Raw genomic sequence first — 15,519 nt, 5'->3', positions numbered from 1 at the left:
AAAAAAAAAAAAAAAAAAAAAAAAATATGTGTCTCAGCAGGTTTCTCCTTGGGTTTATTCTGTATGGGACTCTCTGCACTTCCTGGGCTTGGGTGGCTATTTCCTTCCCCATGTTAGGGAATTTTTCAACTATAATTTCTTCAAATATTTTCAGACCCTTTCTCTTTCTCTTCTTCTTCTGGGGCCCCTATAATTTGAAAGCTGGTGAACTTATTTTTGTCCCAGAGGTCTCTGAAACTGTCCTCATTTCTTTTCATTTTTTTTTCTTTATTCTTCTCCGCAGCAGTTATTTCCACCATTCTATCTTCCAGCTCACTTATATGTACTTCTGCCTCTGTTATCCTGCTATTGATTCCTTCTAGTGTATTTTTCTTTTCAGTTGTGTTGTTCTTCACTGCTTCTTTGTTTTTTAGTTCTTCTAGGTCTTTGTCAAACATTTTTTTGTATTTTCTCAATCCATTCTGTGGCCCCATTCTGTTTCTGAGATTTTGTATCATCTTTACAGTCATTACTCTGAATTATTTTTCAGGTAGATTGCCTATTTCCTATTCATTTATTTGGTCTTGTGCATTTTTACCTTTCTCCTTCATCTGCAACATATTTCATTGTTCTCATTTTTCTAACTTACTGTGTTTGAGGTCTTCTTCCTGCAGGCTGCAGGGTTATTTTTCCTCTTGCTTCTGGTATCTACCCCTGGTAGGTGAGGTGGTCCAGTGGGTATCTGGTAGGGAGACTGGTACCTCTGCTCTGGTGGGTGCAGCTGGATCGTGTCCTTCTGATGGGCAGTGCCATGTCAGGTGGTGTTTTTTAGAATGTCTGTGAGCTTAGTATGCCTTTAGGTGGCCTGGCTGCTGATGGGCGAGTTTGTGTTCCTGTCCTGCTTGTTGTTTGGTATGAGACATCCAGCACTGGAGCCTATAGGCAGTTGAGTGAGGCCAGGTCTTGGAGTTGAGATGCAGACATCCTGGACAACTCTTGCCAATTAATATTTCCTGGGGCCAGGGATTCTCTGGTGTTCCAGCATCCTGGACTTGGCACTCCAACCCCAGTGGCTGAAGCCTGATCCCTGGATGTGGAACAAAAACCTCACAAGTTACATGGTATGGCAAAAATAAATAAATAAATAAGAAAAGTAAGGGGGGGTAGAAAACGAACAGACTAACACAACCCAATACAAATAGCAAACAGGAAAACAAACAGTAACAACAGTTTAAAAACGGAAAAAAAAAGAAAACAAATGAACAGAACAATAAAACTCAAGATAAATGTTAAAAACCAAACCAAACAAACAAAACAAAAACTAACAAAGAAACACACACACATACAGAAAAAGAAGAAAAAACAAAGAAAAAAAAACGAGGTAATAAGCAGACAAATAAAAGTACTCAGAAGTGAAATCAAACAATTATAAACTAAATTAAAAAAAAAAACAGAAACAAAACAAAAGCTGAATGCAAACTAAAATTAGCATAGAACACATAAAGCAAACACTAAAACAATAAAAAAAATTAAAAACAAACCATAACAAAACAAGGAAAAAACACAAAACACCAAAAAGTGAAGTAAAAATAGAAAAAGAAATAAAAATATATTTAAAGATTTTTGATTAAAAAAAAAACTAAAAAAATAAAAAATAAAATAAAACAGAAGAAAGAAACATAAAAAGTAATAATAATATTTTCCTGGAGTGTCAGTGTCCTTGACCCCACAGTGAGTCACAGCCAAATTCCAACTCCCCAGGAGGCCCTCCAATACCTCTAGGTAGGTCTCTGGACATGCTGTGGGCACTGTGGAGGCAGCTCAGATTCTGACCTGGCCCAGCTCTCTCATGTACTTGTCCCCATAGATGAGTCTCAATTGTGGGAACACTCATTGCCATTCAGATATTCCACTTATGCAGGGTTTACCAAGCCAGTCACAGGGATTTAATCTGCAGCTTTTGCAGCTGCACAGATAGATTTTCATTCTTCTTCCTTAGTTGTCTGCCCCTGGGGCTCTGCTGTGGTTTTAGCCCCACCTCTGCATGTGGGCCACCCACAGGGATCTACTCCCAAGGCTTCCCTGGAGCACTAGGATCTGCACCAGTTAGGACAGGGTGCAGAGGGGGCATGGCCGCCAGGGTCATGGTAGCTCCGGTAGTTACAGGTGCATGGTGTGGGGGTTGGCAGCTATAAGAGATCCAGTACTGCTGGTAAGGAGGTGTGTGGGGAAGCCAGTGGCCACAGGTATGAGAGATCCAGCCCTAGTGGGAGTGTTTCCTAGAACCTGACAGCTGTTGTGAGAGGATCAGCCCTGGAAGTGACCTTTCCTAGTGCCCGGCAGCAGGCATAAGGCCAGCCCCAGTAGGGGCTTTTCCTAGTACCTAGTGACAGGCGCATGTGTGCCAGCCTTGGCTTGGACCTTTCCTAGGTTCTGGCAGCAGGCACAAGAAGGCCAGCCCAGGTAGGGGCTTTTCCTAGTGTCTGGCAGCAGATGTACGAGAACCAGCTTTGGTGGGGCCCTTTCATAGTGCCTAGAGGGGAAGGGACTGGCATGTGGAGAGATAGAGGCTGCAATGGTGGTTCTACCCCTGCACATCACTGAACAGTAGTGCCTTGCTTCTGTGGCAGTCTGTGTTTCCTCCATAAGCATTCCTGGTTGTGGATTACCTCCCTCCCATTCCCTCAGGCTGTCTCCATGCAGCCAATTGCAGTGTTTTCCCCAGGTTTGCTCTCCAATCCCTACGTTCCAGCTCCCTGCCTTCGTGCACACCAGTTGACACATGTCCCAGTCTGGGATGTGCAGGGCCATGGCACAGACCATCTGTGTAGGTCATACTCTTTCCTGTCTGCCCCAGACTGGCTGTTTCACCCTCATCCAACAGCCTCAGATTCTCCCCTTCTGTCCCAAGTGATTTCCCCATTGGTGAAGGGGCTTCACCAGCTGCAGGAACTTTGCCTCTTCCTCAGCTCCCCCCACATGTGCACAGGTCCTGTCTTGCTTCCTCTCCTCTTCTTTTTCCTTTTTTCTTTCTTTCATCTTACCTGGTTACATGGGGATCTTTCCTGTCCTTTCTGGTGTCCAAGGTCTTCTGCTAGTGTTCAGCTGGTGCTCTGTGAGAAGTGTTCCATCTTGATGCATTTGTGAGGAGAGATAAACTCCACGTTCTCCTACTCCTCCACCATCTTGAAAAAACTCTGCCTTTTGTCTTTTTAATTAAGCATTTTATATCATTCCATTTTCTTTCTTCTCTTGGCATATCAGTTTCAGTTATATTTCTGTTTTTTGTTTTGTTTTGTTTTTACTTTTTAAATAGTTATCCTACACTTGCAATAGATATTTACAACTACTTCAAGTTCACTTTTAAATAACACTCTACCCCTTCAAGGGACGTGTAAGTACTTAAAAATGACAAAATAATCTTACACTTCATCCCTTGTATCATTGTTGTCATTCATTTTACTTACATACTTGTATACATAAGTAGGTATGTATATATATATTTATATGTATGTATGTAAAAACACACATAATATATATGCGTAATTGAATTCATTGTTGCTAATATTATACTGAAGAAACTGTTATCAGTTAAATTAAGAATAAGAGAATGAAAGTTTTATTTTACTTTTTATTTTTTCCTCCATTCTCTTTAGTGTTTAAAATGTGAGCTTCTAACACAAATTATTTTCTTCTTCCCAAAAAAAAGTTATTTAACATTTTTTTCAAGGCAGGTCTACTGGCAAAAAAATTCCCTCAATTTTTTTGTGTTTGAGAGTATATTTTATTTCTTTTTTAACTTTTGAAGGATAATTTTGCAAATTAAAGAATTCTATGTTGATGTTTTTTTCTTTTATTTATTTTCTTCCTCTGAACACTTTAAATATTTCCCTCCACTCTCTTTTTATTTGCATAGTTTCCAAGGATGAGTTGGACATAATTCTTATATTTGCTCCCCTATAGGTAAGGTATTATTTTCCTCTGACTTCTTTCAGGATTGTATCTTTATTTTTAATTTTTGTAGATTGAAAATGATATGCCTACATGTTGTTTTCTTGGTGTTCTCTGAGCTGCCCAATCTGTTGTTTGTTTTCTGGCTTTAATTTGAGAAAATTCTCATTTTTGCTTCAACTATTTCTTCCTTTTCTTTCTCTTTTACTTCTCCTGATTGATATTCCTATACACATATGTTACACCTTTTGTAGCTGTCCCACAGTCCTCAAATATTTTGTTCTCACTTTTCTTTTTCAGTCTTTATTCTCTTTGCTTTTCAATTTTGTAGAATTCTATTGAGATATTCTCAGTTTCAGAGATTCTTTCCTCAGCCATGTCCAGTCTACTAATAAGATGATCAAAGGCATTCTTCATTTTTGTTACAGTATTTTTGACCACTAGCATTTCTTTCTGGTTTTTAATAAGATTTTTATCTCTGTTTACATTGCCCATCTCTTGTTGCATGTTGTCTACTTTATCCATTAGAGTCCTTAGCTTATTAATCACAATTGTTTTGAAATCTTGGTCTGATTATTCCAGCATCCCTGTTATTTCTGTTTCTGATGCTTGCTCTGTCTCCTTAAACTGTGTTTTTGCCTTTTTATGCCTTGTAATTATTTTTCAATATCCAGATATAATGTACCAGGTAAATGCAACTTGTGTAAATAGAGGCCTTTAGTAATGTGGTGGTAAGATATGGGAGAGGGGAAGTGGTCTATAGTTTTATGATTGGGTCTCAAACTTTTAATTAGCCTATGACTCTGGAAGGTGAACTTCACAATGCTTCTCAGTTTTTTTTTTTCTCCCTCTTAGGTGTGATAGAATGACTAGAGTTGACTGGAGTTAAGTATTTTCCTTCTCTTACTTGGAAGGCTAGAGTTGAGTCAAGTTGGGTATTTCTCTTTCCCCAGGTCATTTAGGTTCTGATAATATGTTGGCAAGTTAGACTCTGGTTAATTATTCCTGAGGAAATACCTCATGAAAAACAGAGCACTATGGTGTATTTTAAATATGTTTTAAATTGGCCTCTTTGCTTCTGCTTCCTTCAGAAGCACAAGTGTTTTTTTTGTGTGTGTTTTTTTTGGCGTTACGCGGGCCTCTCACTGTTGTGGCTTCTCCCGTTGTGGAGCACAGAATCCGGACATGCAGGCTCAGTGACCATGGCTCACGGGCCCAGCCACTCAGCGGCATGATCTTCCTGGACTGGGGCATGAACCCGTGCCCCCTGCATCGGCAGGTGGACCCTCAACCACTGCGCCACCAGGGAAGCCCCACAAGTTTTTTTTTTGTTTTGCTTTGTTTTTTTTCTTTTCCCCTCTAATATTTACTGTGGTAAACTGGTGGTGCTCAACATGGTAAAACTTACAAAAGTGTGGGGACCCCTTTATGACTACGACCTCTTGAGGATTTTAACTCTCAAAATTGTCCATATTGAGTCTCCAACAATTCATCAATTATAGTTCCTATTTTCCTACTCCAACACCAGTTACCACGGATGTTTGTAGTTGTGAGTCTCGTTTCCAGTAAGCCATGACTCTCTATGTTCACCTGTCTATGTCTTCAAACATGGGAGCCGTGGTTTGCCTTGTATTCTCATCTCTCATGCATCCAAGAGTTGTTGATTTTTCAATATGTTCAGATTTTGAATTGCTATTAAGACAGGGAGAATGACATGCTTGCAAATAATAAATGGAAGTATAATATATATTTTTTTCTAAAGTGACAAGACTCTTGTTGTGTAAAATTATGTGTGTCAGTAAGTAAGTGACAATAAAGGAGATCATAGATTTGCTACATCTCTATGACTGCAGGAGTAGTCAGTGTCTCTCAGATGTGAGAAGCAGGTCTGATGATCTGTGTAGTTTAGATTTGAAAGAGCTACTGAAGAGAATAGGAGAGATGTCTGAACCTGGGTAAACAAGGGACCACAGTGCATTCCTGAGAACACAACCGTTTTTGCATAATTAGAATTTATGATGGTAACAATCTATAGTTCTCCCTCAGTATCCATGGGGGATTGTTTCTGGGACCCTCTGTGGATAGCAGAATCCACAGATGCTTATGTCCCTTATATAAAATGGCATAGATTTCCATGTAACCTATGTACATCCTCTTGTATACTTTTAATCATCTCTAGAACACTTACTATTTATACTTAATGCAGTGTAAATGTATGTAAATAGTTGTTGGTATGAAGGAAATTTGCATTTTGCTTTTTGAAATTTAATGGAATTTTTTCAAATATTTTTGATCTGTGATTGGTTGTATCCATGGATGCAGAATCCACAGATGGGGAGGGCTGAATGTACAATGTTTTATGACTTTCAGTAGCATCCAGAGTTTAGAAGATTTCAGTGTGAACAGCTTGAGGAAGCAATTTTGCATGATCAGTACTGACCATCAGTATGTGAATATGGTGGAAAAGCAATGAAATAAGGATATCCAGAAGATAACATGGAGTAATTTGTTTTTCTTTCATCATTTTTTTGTTTTTGTTTTTTTTTTTTGTGGTATGCGGGCCTCTCACTGTTGTGGCCTCTCCCGTTGCAGAGCACAGGCTCCAGATGCGCAGGCTCAGTGGCCATGGCTCACGGGCCCAGCTGCTCTGCGGCATGCGGGATCCTCCCGGACCGGGACACAAACCCATGTCCCCTGTATCGGCAGACGGACTCCCAACCACTGCACCACCAGGGAGGCCCCCATCATTTTTAATGTAGCTAATAAGTAAAGACATTCACCAGTGAAGGAAATGATGAAAAGATCTAATATCATCTACTAGTGTAGTTTCTAGAAGTGGGTATAGTTAGTGTGATCAGGCAATGTATTGTCAGAATTAAGTCATTTTTAAGGATGTAAATGGGAACTATTGGTAATTTTAAGACTGTAAGGAGAGATATTAAAAATAATTTCAAGACAAGAGTTATAAACTTGGACACTCCTGACCAAACATCAACGCATGGCCATCCTAGTAAAGGCAGAAATCCTTTCAGAAGGGTATCGGATGAGTCATTAACATGGACCTAACATGCTCATAATAACAAGATATGAAGTGAAAAAATGTGTGAATAAGATATAATATGAAATCAATGGAGACAGGTAATGCACAGTGTAAGATAGAATTCACCTAAAACAATGAAACAACAAGAACACATGGTGTACCTTTCCATCTGTTTGTGTTACCTACAATTTCTCATTAGTGTCACTGATGGAATAAATTGAAGACTACACAAACAGATGGAAACTTTAAATCATGGATTAGAAGAATTAGTATTGTTAAAATGACCATATTACCCAGGGCAATCTACAGATTCACTGCAATCTCTATCAAAATACCAAGGACAATTTTCACAGAAATAGAACAAATAGTCCTAAAATTTGTATAGAAGCATAAAAGCTCCTGAATAGCCAAAGAATCTTGAAAAAGAAGAACAGAGCTTGAGGAATCATGTTTCTTGACTTCAGACAATACTGAAAAGCTACAGCAATCAAAAACAGACATACAGATTAAAGGAACAGAATAGAGAGCCCAGAAATAAGCCCATACATTTAGGGTCAATTAATCTATGACAAAAGCAAAAATCTACAATAGCGAAGACAGTCCTTTCAATAACTGACACTGGGAAAACTGGACAGCTACATGTAAAAGAATGTGATTAGAACATTTCCTCATACTATATACAAAAAAAAAAAAAAAAAAAAAGTCAACTCAAAATGGATTAAAGACCTACAGGTAAGACCAGAAACCATAACACTCCTAAAGGAAAACATAGGGGGAGCACTCTTTGACATAAGTTGTAGTAATATTTTTTGGGTCTCTCTCTTAAGCAAAGAAAATTAAAGCAAAACTAAAGAAATGAGACCTAGGTAAACTTAAAATATTTTGCATAGCAAAGAAAACCATTGACAAAATGAAAAGGCAACCTGCTGAATGGGAGAAGATATTTGCAAATGATATAACAGAGAAGGTGTTCATTCCCAAAATATATAAATAGCTCATAAAACTCAAAGACAAAGAAACATAAAGCTCAAATAAAAAATGGGCAGAAGACCTGAATAGACATTTTTTTTCCAAAGAAGACATACAGATGACCAAATAGCACATGAAAATATACTCACCATTGTTAATCCTCAGAGAAATGCAAATCAAAACCACAGTGAGATATCACCACACACCTGTCAGAATGGTCATCATCAAAAAGAACTCAAATAACCAACGTGGGCTAGAATGTAGAAAAAAAGGGACTCTCATAGACCCTTGATGGGAATGTAAATTGGTGTAGTCAATATAGAAAACAGTATGGAGTTTCCTCAAAAAGCTGAAAATAGAACTACCATATGACCCAGCAATTCCACTCCTGGCTATATATCTGAAAAAATCAAACCAAACCAAAATAAAACACTAATTTGAAAAGACACATGCACCTCAATATGCATTGCAACACTGTTTACAATCACCAGGATTTGGATGCAACCTAAGTGCCCATCAACAGATGAATGTATAAAGAAGTTGTTGTATATATATAGAATGGAATACTATTCAGTCATAAAAAATGACATTTTACCATTTGTAACAGCATGGATAGACTTAGAGGGTATTATGCTAAGTTAAATAAGTCAGAGAAAGACAAATATTGTATGACATCACTTATTATGGAATCGAAAAATTAAAACAAACTAGTGAATATAAACAAAAAGAAATAGACTAACAGATATAGAGAACAAGCTACTGGTTACTGGGGGGAGAGGGAGGGTCAAGATAAGGTTAGAGGATCAAGAAGTACAAACTACTATGTATAAAATAAGCAAGCTACAAGGATATATTGTATAACACAGGGAATATAGCCAATATTTTATACTATTTTATAATAGCTATAAATAGAATATAACCTTTAAAATTGTAAATCACGATGTCAGAAACCTGAAGCTTATATAATATTGCACATCAACTATACCTCAATAAAAAAAGAAACAATTAAAAAAAAATAGAATTGCTGTTAAGCATAAAATCTAGTTTTTGAAAGAAGGCACAGTGATAGTCAGAACTAAGAAACATAAAGAAATTATGAAGGGTCAAAAGGGATCTTCTATACACCAAGTTTTAGGAGCATGGTAATCATTATCATCCACAATGGGAAATTTTTATGGAAGAATTTGAAATTATAAAATTTTCAATTCAAATATATTTTGCACTCATATTAAATTGACTGTGACAATCTATATGAAATGTGCTCTCATCCACAGTGCACATGGAATTCATTCCATGAATTCTATGTTTAGATTCAATGGATTAATGACTTGAATCAAACAACTAATTAGAGGGCTTTTTTTTTTTTTTTGGCCTGAGGATGAAAAAAAGTCTTTCACAATCTAAGTAATTAGATGTAAACAAATTTGATGAATCATATGAAATTTTTCAAAGAAGTCAAAACTGTGAGTGGTTATTCAAATCCTTCTTATCAAAAAATATCAGACAACATGAAATGACATGAATAAATGAAAATAGAGAAGCAATAAAAATAATTAGAAATAAAGGAAATGGCACTCTTCCTGATAATAGAAAAAAATACTTCCACATAATTTTCACACACCATATAACATACCAAAGAGAGGCAAATTACAGGCAAATGTTTCACACAGACACAAAAATCTCAAATGAAATGAAATTAGGAAATGAAATCCAGCAATTCATTAAATGATAAATATATAAAACGAAGTTTCTTCCTCCTGTGGAAAAATGAGATGGGTTTAATATTTGCAAATCAGACAATGTAATTGCCACATTAACAAAATAAAAGGAAAAATATGATAATCTCAAAGTATGCAAAAAAAAGCTTTTGATAAAATTAGGTATGATAAAATATTTAACCACCTACAAATATTAAGAAACTTCCTTAATCTGATAAAGAATAACTACCTTAAAATCATTTGTAAAGAGGAGATATTGAAAACATTTTCCTTAAGATTAGGAATGAAATAAGAATGTATGCTCTACTTGTTCCTATTCAACTATGTAGTAGAGGATTTGTGTAATATAATGAGGAAGAAAAAAATAATAAAATATATAAAAACTAGAAAGGAAGAAGTACTTGCAGGTGACACAATTATAAAACAAAGTGTAAAAGAAATTTATAGATAAATATGTAACTAGGAGGTAAATTCCGCAATGTTGTAGTATACAAGGTCAATATAGAAAAACAATTATTTCAATATCTGGCAACAAGAAATTCGAAAATGGCATTTCAAGAAAACTTCATTTACATTAGCATTACATAATATATAACTAGGAATAATTCCAATGAAATATTTACCTCTATATTTACACTTAGCAATAAAACATACAAAATATTACTGAAAAAATGTTTACATGTAATTTGAGGAATATACTATATATATAAGACTCATTATTGCAAAGCTGGTAATTCTCCCCAAATTGATATAGATTGGAAACAATACTAATAAAATTTCCAGGTATTTTTTTTTTCTAGCAAAAGTTGATAACCATATACTAATATATATATATATATATATATATATATATATATATATATATATTTACATAGAAATGCAGAAGTACAAGAAGAGTCAAGGACATCTTGAAGAAGATGAGGTCTTAACACTGTAAAATATAAAGAAGAGACTAGTCTGGTATTTGTATAAATTGACCATCAAAACTGAATAGGAAGTTTAAAAATTTACCTGCATCTGTGTTGTTATATGCATGGCACTGCAGTGCCCTGAAGAAATGAAGGATTTTTTCATAAAGATGCTTAATTACTTGAAAAGTAATATAAAGTAAACTTAAACTCCTACCTCATAGCATACATCAAAATCAAGCCCAGGAACATCATATAGCTAAATTTGAAAGGTTAAAAGAAAAAAGAGGAGATAGATTATCTATATGACTTGAGATAGAAAATGATTTCTTCAAAAGAGAAGAAAAGCACTAACCAAAAAGAAAATGATTGACAAAATAAAGTTCATTAAAAGCAAAATCTTTAGCTTCTCAAAACAAATCATGGGTTTGAAAGAAGACATTTATGAGAAAGGAATTATTTCAGAATATGTAAAGAATACATGATTCAGTAAGTAAAAAAACAAAACCCTCATAATAGTCAAATGATTTGCCTGGGTCACACACACACACACACACACACACACACACACACACACACCTATTTGCCGATTTGGCTAATTTTCTTATCCAAAGTTTAAAACACAAAAATATAAACTCAAAACTGTCAGAAGGATAACATTTTAAAATGAAAAGACTTGTATGTTTTTGGTTTAAGCACTTTAAAATTAATAATTAAAGTAAGCTTTTTCTAGGAAAAATGATGTTTTATTTTAATTTTTGGAAAACTGATTTTTAGAAATTTAAATTTGAGTCAAGATCCTTTTTTCCTATATATATATATATATATATATAATATATATATATATTATATATATATATAATATATATATAACTTAGGTGTGAGATCTAAAATTTAATTAATAATCTAAAAACTAATATTAATCTGATCATTTAAAAAATTTGAACTCAGAGCCAGAGAATATAATGGTGGTTGCCAGGACTTGGGATGTGGGAGAAATGAGGAGAGAAAAGGTACAAACTTCCATTTAGAAATTGAGTATGTTCTAAGGATCTAATGTGTAGCATGGTGATCATAGTTAACAGTATTGTATACCTGAAATTTGCTAAGAGACTAGATCCTTAAGTGTTCTCAGCACACACACACACACACAAAATCCCGCATTCTTATTTAAACAAAACAAAACAAACAAACAAAAAAACAAAAAACACTGCACAGCTTAGAAAACAAGATTAGATAATATTGTGAAAGATTAGAAGTTCAAATCCTGGTATGTCTATAGTTTCTGGGTATTTAAATTTTTTACAGCATCAAGTGAATAATAGCAGTCTCATCCCTTAATTATTTTTATCATCCAAAAATGTTGGCATTAAAGGAAATATTTAAATAAATTAATTTTTGAAGCAATATAACTGAGTATAAGTCTAAAAATCATCCCTTACATTTCACATGCAGGAAACTTACCACATACACCAGGGCTTTCAGTTGATGTTTTATATCCCTGAGGTTGAGTTCACATATTTCATATATTATAAACTAGATTTTATTGTATTCTGGGAAAAAACAAGGTTTAGATTTATAAAATTTTGCTCCGGTGACCTTGGCCAAATCACCCTATGAGTAATTCATTAATGTGCCATTGTTCTAATCACCGAGTTAAGAAAATGCCATTAAAAAAATACCAGAATACCTGCAAAGACTTGCAAGAAACCTCTAGTTCCTATTTTCTATGGAGTGAAAATACCTCTTTAAGTATAGAAGTTAAAATCATGTTAAAATTCAATATAAAAATTTTAGCACCACTAACCATAAGAACAATTGAAATAAAATATTAAAAAATCAGAACTGCTAGAAGATTAGCTATTTTTAAATACCAGAGTTGCAGTTGACTTTTTCTATTCCTTTGCTGAGGGTCAAAATAACCCATCAACCACTGAATAGTTGGTGTTTTTCTAATTCAATTGATTTTTAAAGTATTTTATCATGTTATTTGATGACTATAACACAAGAGTATTTGCAGATATAAAAAGTGACTTGTTAATTCTTGAATAAATATTTTAGATCATATTACATAACACTTTCTAAAAATAGCTAATTCATGAAGTTAGGACCTGAACCACATGGTTCAGGTGATACATAAAATTAAAACCGAGAAAGTAGGAAAAGTGACATAATTATTAGTATAAAATGAGTCTGTGAGTTAAAGAAGAACAGCATAGGTTTAAAAGCCTTAAAAACTGGCAGCATGTAGGTAGAATAGGCAGAATTTATCCTACAGAAAGTTGTTTTTGATTTTTTGAACTAGCGGAGTGTTAAATTGAAAACAACAGGTTTAAAACAGAATACACATTCTCTAGTAATTTGCTGTAGTCTTTAGTCTTCACCAAACCATATTAATTATGTGAGTTTTCCAGTTTCCTTAACTCAGTAGTTTACAATCTTGATCAATGCATTAGTAGCATTGGAAATTCTTGTTAAACCACAGATTGTTGGTTCCCACACCCACACTTTATCATTAAATAGATGATGATGGGGAAGGAAGAGGGCATTTGTTGGGATAAGGCAGTCAGACAAGTTACTGTTCTAAAAAGTTCTCAGGTGATACTGAGTCAACTCACCCAGAGACTCAACCTTGAGAACCACTGACCTTACTAGGGCTGGAAGGTGTTTTGGTTTGCAGTCTTTTCTTTTACTTTTAACATCTTTATTGGAGTATAATTGCTTTACAACGTTGTGTTAGTTTCTGCTGTATAACAAAGTGAATCAGTTATACGTATATATATATCTGCATATCCTCTCCCTCTTGCGTCTCCCTCCCACCCTCCCTATCCCACCCCTCTAGGTGGTCACAAGGCACCAAGCTGATCTCCCTGTGCTATGTGGCTGATCCCCACCAGTTATCTATTTTACATTTGGTAATGTATATATGTCCATGTCACTCTCTCACTTCGTCGTCCCAGCTTACCCTTTCCCCTCCCTGTGTCCTCAAGTCCATTCTCTATGCCTGCATCTTTATTCCTGTCCTGCCCCTAGGGCAAATTAATCAACTCAGTTGCAGGAAGTGACAGAAGACTAATACATCTCCAGAAGAAAAGACCAACCAACATAACTTACTTAGGCCTTTTAAAATTCAATTTTTCTGTGTAACCAAAAATCATTCTATTTACCCAGTTTGAAGCCTATCATTGTCCATTTAGAGCCAAGGCTAGGACTTAAAGCTTAAATACACACACATACTTTCAGAACAGTATAAAAATCATACCTAAAATTTAAAAATAACCCACATATTGCCAGGGAAAAAATGAAGGGAACAGAATGTTCCAAACTTATTTTTTTCACGTCTGACTGATCATCTGATTATACCTTTGAAACATTCCATATCTGAAACATATCTATTTTCATCTCACATGATTATTTAGAAGATTATTTTGACAGCACACAAATTAGACACATTGCAAAAAAATGTTCAAAATTTCTTAGAATTTCAAGTTGCTGGATATCCGAAGCTCATTATATTTATACTTTGTTAAGCTTATCTTTTTGTTGGAGAGATTGGGGGCATCTCAACAATATGAACTATTGTATTTTTCTGACAGAGTATAGATGATTAAGCATTTAGTAGTAATTTTAAAATCATTGCTCATTTCATCATATGCCTTTTTTTACATGCAATTTGTTGACTATGGTGACAAAAAAAAAAAAAAATCATGAAGAAGCCAAGGTTGAAAACCCAGTTTTTCAGCATATGAAATAGATGTATCCAGGCATGTTTGGGAGGTTCACTGACAGGCAGGTATACTGTGGGCACCATAAGAGAGGAATCACTCAGGCAAACTTTTCTTAGTAATAAAATCTTATTTGGAGGGAAATGTGATTTTAGTGAAAATATTTTTCACTCAGATTTTTTCCATGGATTAACCCTATGTAATGATACTCAAATTCTATAGCAGTGGTTCTTAACTAGTAGTTCTCATTTTTGACACTCAGGAAATATTTGACAATGTCTGGAGATATCTTTGTTTGCTATAAATGATGAGGATATTATCTACACCCAGAGAGTAGTAGTCAGGGATGCTGTTAAACATCTATAATGCAAAGAAAGTTCCCCCACCCCAGTAAGAGTTATGCCTAAAATATCAATAGTACCAACTTCAGGAAATCCTATTCTAGAGAGACGGGTTTCAAAGACAAATAAATAGAGGTTTTTATGTGAAAGAATCTATCTCACTATACTTTGCTAACTCTCTAAGAGCCTTAAATGAAAATAGAGATGGAGACATTTCCTTCCTTATTCATGTATTACAAATTTCAAAGGACACACAAGGCATTTTTGGCTTCTTGAAACCTCAAGAAAGATACTTGATGGTAAAGTCTGTAATGTCAGAGGTCTTCTTGATTATAAGGCTTCCTTGGGTAGTAGATGTAACCAGTTGGGGTGGACCAACTTGTTATATGTGACAGATAAACTAAGGGGGGAAGGGAAGAATAGCAGCAGAAATGGCAGCATTGACTTTTAGAGACACAATTCTTAGCACCAATTTCAAAATTCTCAAGCAGGAAGATACTATAAAATAATAATATTTAAAAGTTTTGAATTGAATGTATATATCAAGGAAGTAAGGGAGACTTACTGAAACAGGAAGAAGGTGGTTAGATTCACCAGTGAGTTAGAACAGGATATGAAGAAAGTGGTTGACAACACCAAAAATAAAGTTACCTTTTTGTTAACAGTCAAAATAACATACCAGTGAACAAAAGCTTACTATTTGGAAATTGTCTTTCTATTTTAACAGAGATAAGACTGTCATTTAGAGGTTTTTTTTTTTTTTTTTTTTTTTTTTGTAACCAGACTGCACTAAAACCAGATGACCATATATTTAACATTTGAAAGTTACTTTTTCTGTTTCTTACTAAAGAAGTAGATTGCACCTTCAGAAAACTGGTCCTGATGAGG

The sequence above is a fragment of the Lipotes vexillifer genome, unplaced genomic scaffold (assembly GCF_000442215.2).
Source record: "Lipotes vexillifer unplaced genomic scaffold, Lipotes_vexillifer_v1.1 scaffold65, whole genome shotgun sequence".
Taxonomy (NCBI): Eukaryota; Metazoa; Chordata; class Mammalia; order Artiodactyla; family Lipotidae; genus Lipotes; species Lipotes vexillifer.
Note: the sequence above shows the minus strand (reverse complement) of the source record.